Source organism: Theobroma cacao, chromosome 2, assembly GCF_053813885.1.
Source record: "Theobroma cacao isolate CCN51 chromosome 2, ASM5381388v1, whole genome shotgun sequence".
NCBI classification, from domain to species: Eukaryota; Viridiplantae; Streptophyta; class Magnoliopsida; order Malvales; family Malvaceae; genus Theobroma; species Theobroma cacao.
In genome coordinates, this window is record NC_142640.1 from 16039194 (window position 1) to 16051730 (window position 12537).

The window sequence follows — 12537 nt, forward strand, 5'->3', positions numbered from 1 at the left end:
CCTAGGTGAAGGATTTCAAGAGAAAAAAGTGTGGAAAATCAAGGAAAACAAGTGAAAAAGGTAGGATTTTTCAATTTAAACTTGAAATCTATTTTCCTTAAGCATTTCTCCTTATTTTTCATGGTTAAATTACATGTTTTCATGGTGAATTCATGGCTGGTCAAAATGGGTATGGAGAGAGAATGAAGTTGGAATTGTTTGATTTTAAGTTATGTTAGTGATTAAGGTTAATTTAGCATATTTAGAAGCAAAACAATAAGAAAAGAATCCATTTTTTCCATGAATCTTCATTGCTCGAATCTTCCTTGATGTGTGTGGGTGAAGGATTGTTATTATTTCAAGAGAAATGGCTTAGAAAATGATGAATAATGGTGAGAAAAATAAGTAGGAAAAATCACAGTGTTAGTACACTGTAATGGCCGAATTTTTTCATGAAGAAATGGGAGGGTTTTGATGCTGAAATTGGTACTATTGGAATTTTATTTAGAGAATTGAAATATTAGAAATGAAATGGAGCAATTTGGAGCCAAATCGGACACAATTGTCATTTAATCGGGTAATAGGTCGAATTAGGTCAGCACTGCATTTAAGCGGTAGTCGGATAAGTTGCATATCATATCATGCATATACACCGAGCCTGAATTGATTTTATAATGGTCAAGCAATAATGTGGTGAATTATGTATTGTACATTGTGGATAGGTGGTGAGCAAATTACATTGGTAAAAGTACAGAAATTGTGCTTGAAGACTAGGATTAACAGTACATCGACTCCTAGAACTGTGAGTGGACAATTTATCGTCTTAAATATCTATAGTAATTATACTTGTTTGATGCTTTTATTAAATGGTGAGTTTAAATTATAAAATATTATGTTTTTCAATTAAAATATTTTTTTTAATAAAAATGAGATTTATACTGGTTTTGAAAGCAAATATTGTTTTAGGAAAATTGAGTATATGGAGACTGTGTTGAATTTATGATTTTATATGTTATTGAAATTGTGGCTTATGACACTATGGTAGCATGATGGCTAAATTTTTGGAGTTGGCATGAAATATATGAACAGTTTTGGATTGGTCTCGGTAGACTGGATTAAATTTTATTTGCCATATTATTTTACTGAAAATTTTATGGGTCTGGTGGTATATTAAACAATCACTGCAGTGGTGGGGGTTTCCATGGACTGCCTATGAGAGGGGCACGGTAACCCAATTATATAATTACCTCCGGAGGGAGATGTTGGATAAAGTATCTCCTGAGGTAAGATTTGAGTGCACCTCACGTTCGGCCACCACGTGAGAATGAGACTCAACCAACGCCAAGGAACGGCTGTGTGTTAGATGCGAAAACATGTTTATGGGTATAAGACATTTAACAACCTTGGCGGTCTCAGTGGGATACCTTGAGGAAGGTACTCGCGAGAATGATTCTGGCAGAGGCCAAGTTTAAGAAATTCATAAGCCGAGAAATTTTGACGAAAAGAAATTGTTTGGTATAGATTGAAACTAATTTTTTTTTCTGTTATGAACATTATTGAGATATAAATGTTTTTATATTGTCTCCATCTACTCGGCTTTAGATACTTTTGATGGTAATTGTTTACTCACTGGGATTATGTAATCTCACCCCTCTTCCTATCCATTTTTCAGGCTCAGGACAGTTTGTTGATTGTTGATTAAGATGAGAATTAATCTCGGAGTTGCATCTTAGAAAGTAAGGGTTCGTAACCCTACACCTTCTTGGTCAGTTGGGGACCTACGTGTCACTATAAAAGTAATTTTATACTTCAGTTATCTGATTTAAAGTATGTATGAACATATTTAGTTTTTACACCATGTTTTTGGCAGGTTTCGATATTTTCAAAAAAAAATGATGAAAATGCCCCTGTGAGCCAAAAAATAATATTTTATTGTTTTGATTTGGAAACGACTTATGATTTCTTGAAATGCGAAATTTAATAATTGTCGCTCACCGGGAGATGCGGAAGCTGATGTTAAGCCTTATGGGGTTTCGATCGGTATTCGGGGTAATAAGTGCCTATCAGAACGTAGCAACAATTGTCTCGGGCCCGATGGGAATTCCAGGTCGTGACACCCTCTCACCACCGGCCACACTTTCTTGCTTTTTTTATCCTTCAATTTTTAGCAGCTAAAGCTGCTTATATATGGGCTTCAAAATTTGCAACTATGCTGCTCTGTTTTTCTTCAAAAATTCAGCAGCTAAGCTGCACTTTTCTCTCCAAAAATTAGTAGCCAAAACAACAATAATTAACCACCAAAACAGCACCTTACAACCTTCAATTTCTGCTGTAAAAATTTACACTTTTCTACCTCCAAAACTAGCAGTAAAGTTGAACTTTTTGGCCTCCAAAATCAGCAAAAAAAGGGCACTTTTCAGCCTCCAAAACTAGCCCTTAAATGGCTCTCTTTTCCTTCTTGAATGGTAGCAAAAACAACCCCTCAAGTCAGCTCTCTCCCTCCTCTCACTTTCTTTCTCACGCATGGTTTTCTCTTCCTCTTCTCTTTTTTTTTTCTTTCTCTCGACTCCTTCTTTGTTCTTTCGTTTCTCTCGTTTACACTCCCTCACAACCGACCTCTCTTCTTCTTTGTCTTTTTCACTTAGCTTGGTCAATTATATATATATATTTTATTTCTTCATGAATGTTCCATAGTGTTCTACATTGTTCTAACATGGCCGGCCACATCACAAATTTTTTTCTTCCTTCACTTTTTGCTCCACATGGCCGGCCCCCCTTTTATTTTACCAAGTAAAAAGTCTTTGACTTTTTTATTGACCACATGGGCGGCTGCCCATGTCATGACCCGAAACTCCTATCGAGCCCGTGACAACCGTCGTGAAGTCTCGTCAAACATTCTTTACCCCGAATGCTGACCGAAACCTTGCAAGGCTTTCTTATCAGTTTTCTTACCTCCCTTGTGATCGATAGTAACTAAAATCGTGTTCTGTAACGGTATGGACCACTTTCCCATCCAAAAATAATGAAAATTTATTTCTGCCTCACAGGGGTATTTTAGTCATTTTTTTTCAAAAATTTCAAAATCCGTAAAAAATGTAATATGTAAGTGGAAACATATATTTCATAATTTAAATTAAATTTTGAAGTCTAAAACATTCGTTTAAAGTAAAATTATAGCTATTTGAATATAATAAAAACATTATTAAAATATTCTATTTTCTTAAAACACAATATTTTCAAAATCTTTCTAAAATAACTTTTATAGCATAAGAGTAAAATAAATTTATTCATATAGTAATAAAGATAATTAAAGTATGAAATTTCGTTTACAGTGATACGTGGGCCCCCAACTGACCAAGAAGGTGTAGGGTTATGAACCTTTACTTTTTAGGATGCAACTCCAAGATTAATTCTCGTCTTAATCAACTATTAACAAACTATCCTGAGCCTGAAAAATAGATAAGAGAAAGGGTGAGATTACATAATCCTAGTGAGTAAACAATTACCATCTAAAGCCAAGTAGATGGAGACAATATAAAAACATTATATTTCAATAATGTTCATAACGCAAAATCTGTTTCAATCTATACCAAACAATTTCTTTTCATCAAAATTTCCCTGGCTTATGAGTTTCTTAAGCTTGGCCCCTGCTAGAATCATTCTCGCGGGTACCTTCGTCAAGGTATCCCACTAAGACAGCCAAGGCTGTTAAATGTCCTATACCCATAAACATGTTTTCACATCTGACACACAGCCGTTCCTTGGCATTGGCTGAGTCTCACTCTCACGTGGTGGCCCGAACGTGAGGTGCACTCAAATCTTACCTCAAGAGATACTTCATCCAACATCTCCCCTTGGAGGTAATTATATAATTGGGTTACCGTGCCCCTCTCATAGGCAGTCCACGAAAACCCCCACCACTGCAGTGACCGTTTAATATACCACCAGACCCATAAAATTTTCAGTAGCATAATATGGCGAATAAAATTTAATTAAATCTACCGAGACCAATCCAAAACTATTCATATATTTCATGCCAACCCCAAAAATTTAGCCATCATGCTACCATAGTGTCATAAGCCACAATTTCAATAACATATAAAATCATAAATTCAACACAGTCTCCATATACTCAATTTTTCCAAAACAATATTTGATTTCAAAACTAGCATAAATCTCATTTTTATTAAAAACATTTTAATTGGAAAACACAATATTTTATAATTTAAACTCACCATTCAATAAAAGCATCAAACAAGTATAATTACTATAGATATTTAAGACGATAAATTGTCCACTCACAGTATTAGGAGTAGAAATACTCCTATTTTCAGTCCACGGGTACAGTTATTTACCTATATCCAATGGCTCACCACCTAGCCATAATCCATAACACATATTCCAATTAAATTGTGTCTAACAGTCATAAGCTATTTCAGGCTCGATATATATGCATGATATGAAATGAAAAATGCACGGGTAGCCATCTAGACCCGGTATTGGCCTAAGTCGATTTTTCATTCGATAAATTAGCCAATGCGTCCAATTTCACTCCAACTTGCTCCATTTCTTTTCCAATCCATCAACTCACCAAACACAATGTAAAACCCGACCCTATAAATACATGTCATGACATACATGCATTGAGTACCATGTTATTATGCTAGAAAAGCACCTAAGAATAAATGAAACCTGATATTGTACTTAACGATACACTTAAATTGATTTAACCTCGAACTAGTTCAAATAGGAATTGTAGGATGAAATTTAATATTTTATAGTCCCGGAATGACTAAAAATGATTGTTCGGAGTTCGAGGGTTCATTTGGGGTAAAATTAGAAATTTTGATATTCAAGGGCAAAATCGTCATTTTGCCACCTAAGATAATAATTTGATCATGGAGTGAAATTTTTGACCAAGATTAACTATTTGGAGTATAATTTAATGATAGGAAGTGAAAAAGTTTAATTCTGGTGATTTTTGGAGTGTAGGGGCAAAATCGTAATGTTGCCACCCACGGACAAAATTTGAGATTTTGAGAGAATTTAGATCAAATTTGACAAATTGGAGAATGGTATGAGTATAAGGGGTGAAAAATATGTCTATGGGCAATTTTTCAATTTTTGGGGCAAAAATGTAATTTTTGACTTTTACGGGGGCAAAAGTGTAAATTACAAAAATTACTCCACCGAGACTTTGGATGAGTCTGAGAATTTTATCTAAGCTATGAATATATGAGACAAGTGTATGGTGAAAATTTGGAAACAAATGGATGAAATTTTAAAAATGGGCCAATGGGAAAGTGACATGTGGCATTTTTTAATGATATAATATTATTTTAATGAAAAATCAGCCCATTTAAACCCAAATTTTAAGTGCTGGCCGGCCATAAGGAAGAACAAGAGAGGAAATAGAGAGGAAAGGAAGAAAAAAAGAAAAACCAAAGAGAAACAAGAAAATTCAAAGGGAAATTCGCGGTTTTCGACCGTTTACGCGTCTAACGGTAAGATTTTTCGATTTTAGCTTGATTTCTACCTTTCCTATGCCTTTATTTCCATTTAGCATGCTTGAGGAGAGAGATCAAAAAGTGATATCAAGGGCTGGACGAAATTCTAGGGGAGAGAAATTGAAATTTTTAGGTTTTGATTTTTAGTTAAATTGATAGTTTTAGTTAGTTAAATGTGTTTAGAAATTAAATTGGGCAAGAAATCATTAAATTTTCACAATACCCACTCTTGGCTGGATGCTCAATGCTGTACAATGATGATGAATTGATTTTATTCTAAGGAAAATGAAGAGAAATGATGAAAAACGATTAAACGTGATAGAAAAACAAAGTAGAAAATTAACCGAGTTAATGTCCAATTTTTGGCCGAATTTTCCAAGGAAGAAAGTGAGCTGATTTTGTTGTTTTTAGAAGGTTATTGGCTGATATTTAATGGTTAGAAATGTTGGAGAGAGAATGGGATGATTTAGAGCTAAAATGGAGCGCGTTAGCAATTTATCGGGCAAAGTGCCAAAAATAGGTTAATACCGCGTTTAAGCCGTTTTAGGCTATTGCATTTCATACCATGCATTAGTATAGGATTTAAGTTAATTATATAATGATTTAGCATCAATGTGATGAATTGTGTAAATTTTTGTAATGTGTCTAGGAGGAGAACCTTCCGGAAAAGGCAAAGAAGTCATACCCGACGAGTAGTGATCGGGGCGCTTAGAAAGCTTTTAGTTTGTACAAACGGTGAGTAAACTTATTATTATTGTAAATTATCTAGAGTTTATTTTAAATGCCCTTTATGTATTTTATGAAATGAGAACGAGATTAAAACGAGATTTTTGATGTTTTAGGAATAAATGTGACAAATAAAAATATATTGTATTGATTATGAAATTGAGTAATTGGAGGCTACAAATTGACTTGAAAAATATATATTTTCCTAGGAATGGCTTATGAGAAATGAGTATATGTGGCTATATTTTGTGAATGCATTGGGAAATTTATGTAAGTTGTTTTACTATGCAGGCTGGATAAATAAATAAAAGCCACGTTATACTGTCGAAATTTTATTAAAATTGGTGGGTTAGTCACTGCAGTGACGGGTTTCCGTGGACTGCCTATTAGAGGGGCACGGTAAACCCAGTTATATAGTTACTCCGGTTGTAGAGGCGAGGAGGGTAACTCCTGGGGTAGTATTAGAGCTCACTTCACGTCAAACCGCCACGTGAATGTGTAACTCGACCAACGCCAAGGAACGGCTGGTTTTTAAAAATAAAAATGTGTTTCACGTGTGAATATTTTAACACCCTTGGCGGACTCGGTTAGATGCCTCGGCCAAGGTATCCCCGAGGATTAGTTTTGGCTTGAACCTTGTTTTAATAAAAGACATAAGCCTTAATAATTGTTTTGGTAAATTACAAATATTTTATGGTTTAAGAAATAAATTGAAAACATTATGAAATGGGTTGAAATTTATTGTTTAAACTTGCCTCCATTTTACTCGCCTTTAAATATTTATGATAATGTCTGTTTACTCATTGGGATTGCAAAATCTCACCCAACTCTTTTTCACCCATTTCAGGTTCAGTATAGACTGTAGATAGCTGATCTCATCGAGGACTACCATTGGATCTGCATTTTCCAATTCGTAGGTTCACAGTCCTCTTTACTTTTGTTTATTCGGGGGCCCTCTTGTTATTGTAAATTAAATTAAATATTTTGGTTTACTGTATTTCAGTATGTATAAATTTATTTAGCTTTTACGCTATAAAAATTATCCACGTATAACTCTATAAATATTGTTTTATAAGAAAATATAATATTTTTCTTAATATTTATTTTATTTTCTTATTATATTCAAATAACCGTAATTTCGTTTTAAATGAAGATTTTAGACTTTTAAACTCATTTTGAATATGAATTATGTGTTTTGTACTTGTATATTACGTTTTAGCCAGTTTCGAAATTTTTGAGAAAAAAATGACCAAAATACCCCTGTGTGGCGAAAATTTTATTTTGATTGTTTTTGATCTAAAATAGTGTATATTCTCTAAAAACTAGATATTTAACAACGATTGCTCATAGGAAAGGAAAGAAATTGATATGTAAGCCTTGCGGGGTTCCGGTTGGCATTCCGGATAATGAGTGTCAATTAGGGACGTTGCGGCGATTGTCATGGGCCTGAGGGAGGTTCCGAGTCGTGACAATTCGATTGGTATCAGAGCTTTTGGTTTTAAAGATCAAAGTTTTTAGTTTTAAAGTTGTTTTAAAAATTTACAATATTAGTGTGGCCCCGGATTAAGTTAAGTTAGGTTAGGTTGAATAGAATGCATGCATTTGCATATAGAGCCTAAGGTTACCTAAACTTGCTCGTATTTTTTATAGATTACAATGCCTCCTCGACGCGGACGTCCACCTCTCATTAGATCGGTTGGGAGGGGAAAAGGTCGTTTCCAACGTCATCAGCCAAATACAGTAGAGGAGGAATCAGCTGCATCTACCCTTCGGGCAGCACCTGCTGCTGAGCAGGCCGATAGTCCTCCACATCCTCCATCTCCTCAGCCACCTACGGGTATTCCCGCCATGCCTATTGAGGCAGCACAAGCATTGGCAGCTTTCTTTGCAGCAATGGCTGGTCAAGCTCAGACTGGTCAAGTTCCACCTGTAGTGCCTCCAACTACTCCTTTAGTTCCACCACCAGTACAGGATGTATCCATTTCCAAAAAGCTGAAGGAGGCTAGGCAATTGGGTTGTGTATCTTTCACGGGTGAGTTAGATGCCACGGTGGCAAAGGACTGGATTAATCAGGTTTCAGAGACTCTCTCTGATATGAGATTAGACGACGACATGAAGCTGATGGTGGCTACGAGATTATTAGAGAAGAGGGCTCGTACTTGGTGGAATTCGGTGAAGTCCCGTTCCGCTACTCCTCAGACATGGTCTGATTTTCTTAGGGAATTCGATGGTCAGTATTTCACTTATTTCCATCAGAAAGAAAAGAAGAGAGAATTTCTGAGTTTGAAACAGGGAAATCTAACTGTAGAGGAGTACGAGACTCGTTTTAACGAGTTGATGTTATATGTGCCGGATCTGGTGAAATCTGAGCAGGATCAGGCCAGCTATTTCGAGGAAGGGCTCCATAATGAGATTAGAGAGCAAATGACAGTGACTGGTAGTGAGCCACATAAGGAGGTGGTACAGATGGCTTTACGGGCTGAGAAGCTCGCGACTGAGAATAGGAGGATTCGAACTGAGTTTGCAAAAAGGAGGAATCCTGGTATGTCTTCTAGTCAGCCAGTAAAAAGAGGTAAGGACTCAACGACTTCAGGGAGCACTACTTCTGTTTCCGTGACATCTCCTCGACCTCCATTTCCACCATCACAGCAGAGACTTTCGAGGTTTAGCAGATCTGCTATGACTGGTTCTGGGAAGAGTTTCGGAGGTTTTGACAGATGCAGAAATTGTGAGAATTATCATAGTGGGCTATGTAGAGAGCCGACAAGATGTTTCCAATGTGGACAAACGGGTCATATTAGGAGTAATTGCCCACGGTTAGGACGAGCCACGGTAGTTGCATCATCTTCACCAGCTCGCACTGATATACAGAGGAGAGATTCTTCTAGGTTGCCACCGAGACAAGGAGTGGCCATACGGTCCGGTGTGGTGAGTAATACCCCGGCACATCCACCTTCGAGACCACAGACTCGTACCTCGACAAGAGTTTTCGCTGTGACGGAAGATGAGGCACAGGTCCGACCTGGAGCAGTGACAGGTACTATGTCTTTATTTGATAAAAATGCTTATGTTTTGATAGATTCTGGCTCAGATAGGTCTTATGTGAGCACCACATTTGCATCAATTGCTGATAGAAACTTGTCACCATTAGAGGAAGAAATTGTAATTCACACCCCTTTAGGAGAAAAGCTAGTTAGAAACAGTTGTTATAGAGACTGTGGGGTAAGGGTAGGCGAGGAAGAATTTAGGGGTGACTTAATTCCTCTAGAGATCCTGGATTTTGATCTAATATTAGGTATGGATTGGTTAACTGCACATCGAGCGAACGTGGATTGTTTCCGAAAGGAAGTTGTTCTTCGAAATTCGGAGGGAGCAGAGATTGTGTTTGTAGGGAAACATCGAGTATTACCGTCTTGTGTAATCTCGGCCATCAAAGCTTCGAAATTAGTGCAGAATGGGTATCCGGCTTATTTGGCATACGTGATTGATACTTCAAAGGGGGAACCTAAGTTAGAGGATGTCCCGATAGTAAGTGAGTTTCCTGATGTATTTCCTGATGATTTACCGGGACTGCCTCCTGATCGAGAGCTTGAGTTCCCTATTGATTTACTTCCGGGTACCGCACCTATTTCTATCCCTCCATATAGAATGGCTCCGGCAGAGTTGAAGGAGTTTAAAGTACAATTGCAAGAGTTGGTGGACAAGGATTTTATACGCCCTAGTATATCTCCATGGGGAGCACCGGTTTTATTTGTGAAAAAGAAAGACGGTACACTTCGGTTATGTATCGATTACCGACAGCTTAACAGAATGACCATTAAGAACAAGTATCCGTTACCGAGGATTGATGATCTTTTCGATCAATTACAGGGAGCTACAATGTTTTCCAAGGTTGATCTAAGGTCTGGGTATCATCAGTTGAGGATTAAAGAACAGGATGTACCCAAGACAACATTCAGGACTCGGTACGGTCATTATGAGTTCTTGGTCATGCCTTTCGAGTTAACTAACGCATCGGCAGCTTTTATGGATCTCATGAATAGGGTGTTCCACCCTTACTTGGACAAGTTTGTTATTGTGTTCATTGATGACATACTGGTTTACTCGAGAGATAATGATGAGCACGCTGCCCATTTACGTATAGTATTACAAACTTTGAGGGAAAGACAGTTGTATGCAAAGTTTTCGAAGTGTGAGTTTTGGTTACAGGAAGTGGTATTCTTGGGACACGTAGTATCAAGAACTGGAATATATGTTGATCCTACGAAAGTAGAGGCAATTTTACAATGGGAGCAACCTAAGACAGTGACGGAGATTCGTAGTTTCCTCGGATTAGCCGGTTATTATCGGAGGTTTGTTCAGGGGTTTTCCTTAATAGCAGCTCCTTTGACCCGTCTAACTCGTAAGGGAGTTAAGTTTGTGTGGGATGATGTTTGTGAGAATCGATTTCAGGAGCTAAAGAACCGGTTAACCTCCGCTCCCGTTTTAACACTTCCTGTTAATGGTAAGGGATTTGTAGTATATAGTGATGCCTCAAAGTTGGGGTTGGGGTGCGTATTGATGCAGGATGAAAAAGTTGTGGCTTATGCTTCTAGACAGCTAAAGAGGCATGAAGCAAATTACCCTACCCATGATTTAGAGTTAGCAGCAGTGGTGTTTGCTTTAAAAATCTGGAGGCATTACTTGTATGGTGAGCATTGTCGGATATTTACGGATCACAAGAGTTTAAAATATTTGCTCACCCAAAAAGAGCTTAATTTGAGGCAAAGGCGATGGTTGGAGTTGATAAAAGATTATGACTTGGTGATAGACTATCATCCGGGAAAGGCGAACGTTGTAGCTGATGCCTTAAGTCGTAAGTCTTCATCGTCTTTAGCAGCACTTTAGAGTTGTTATTTTTCAGCATTAATAGAGATGAAATCTCTTAGGGTCCAGTTGAGAAATGGTGAGGATGGATCCTTATTGGCAAACTTCATTGTGCGACCTTCGTTACTTAATCAGATCAAGGACATTCAAAGGTCTGATGATGAGTTAAGAAAAGAAATTCAAAAACTGACCGATGGGGGAGTCAATGAGTTCAGATTTGGAGAGGATAACGTCTTGATGTTTAGAGATCGAGTTTGTGTTCCTGAGGGAAACCAGTTGAGACAAACGATCATGGAAGAAGCCTATTCATCTGCCTATGCATTACATCCCGGAAGCACCAAGATGTATAGGACTGTCAGGGAGAATTATTGGTGGCCGGGTATGAAGCGAGACGTAGCAAAATTCGTAGCAAAGTGTCTCGTATGTCAGCAAGTTAAGGCGGAGCATCAGAAGCCAGCAGGTACACTTCAGTCTTTACCTGTTCCCGAGTGGAAATGGGAGCATGTAATTATGGATTTTGTTTTGGGATTGCCGCGGACACAGAGGGGAAAGGATGCCATCTGGGTGATTATAGATTGGTTGACTAAGTCCACTCACTTTTTAGCTATCCATAGTACATACTCTATTGAGAAGCTGGCTCAGCTCTATATAGATGAGATTGTGAGGCTACATGGAGTTCCCGTTTCTATAGTGTCAGACCGAAATCCTCGATTCACTTCTCGATTCTGGCCAAAATTTCAAGAAGCTCTCGGAACCAAATTGAAATTTAGCACTGCTTTTCACCCACAGACGGATGGTCAGTCAGAGAGGACTATCCAGACCTTAGAGGATATGTTACGGGCTTGTGTCATTGACTTTATTGGGAGTTGGGACAGACATTTGCCATTGGTGGAATTTGCTTACAACAATAGCTTTCAGTCTAGCATTGGTATGGCACCATACGAAGCTTTATATGGAAGGAAATGTCGTACTCCACTTTGTTGGGATGAAGTGGGTGAAAGAAAGTTAGTGAGTGTGGAATTGATCGAGCTAACTAATGACAAGATCAAGGTTATACGAGAGAGGCTAAAGGTAGCCCAGGATAGGCAGAAGAGCTATGCAGATAAACGGAGAAAAGACTTGGAGTTTGAGATCGATGATAAAGTTTTTCTTAAGGTTTCTCTTTGGAAAGGTAATAATTTGAATACTTTGAAGTATTAAATCTTATTGATTATACTATCATGATAAATTAGGGTGTTTTATTGGATAATGAAAGGTGTGATTCGATTTGCGAAGAGGGGAAAGCTCAACCCGAGATATATTGGACCATTCCGAATAATTGAAAGGATTGGACCAGTGGCTTATCGGTTAGAATTACCTCCAGAGTTAGATCGGATCCACAACGTTTTCCATGTCTCCATACTTAAGAAATATGTACCAGATCCCTCTCACGTCCTCGAAGCACCTCCGATCGAGTTGC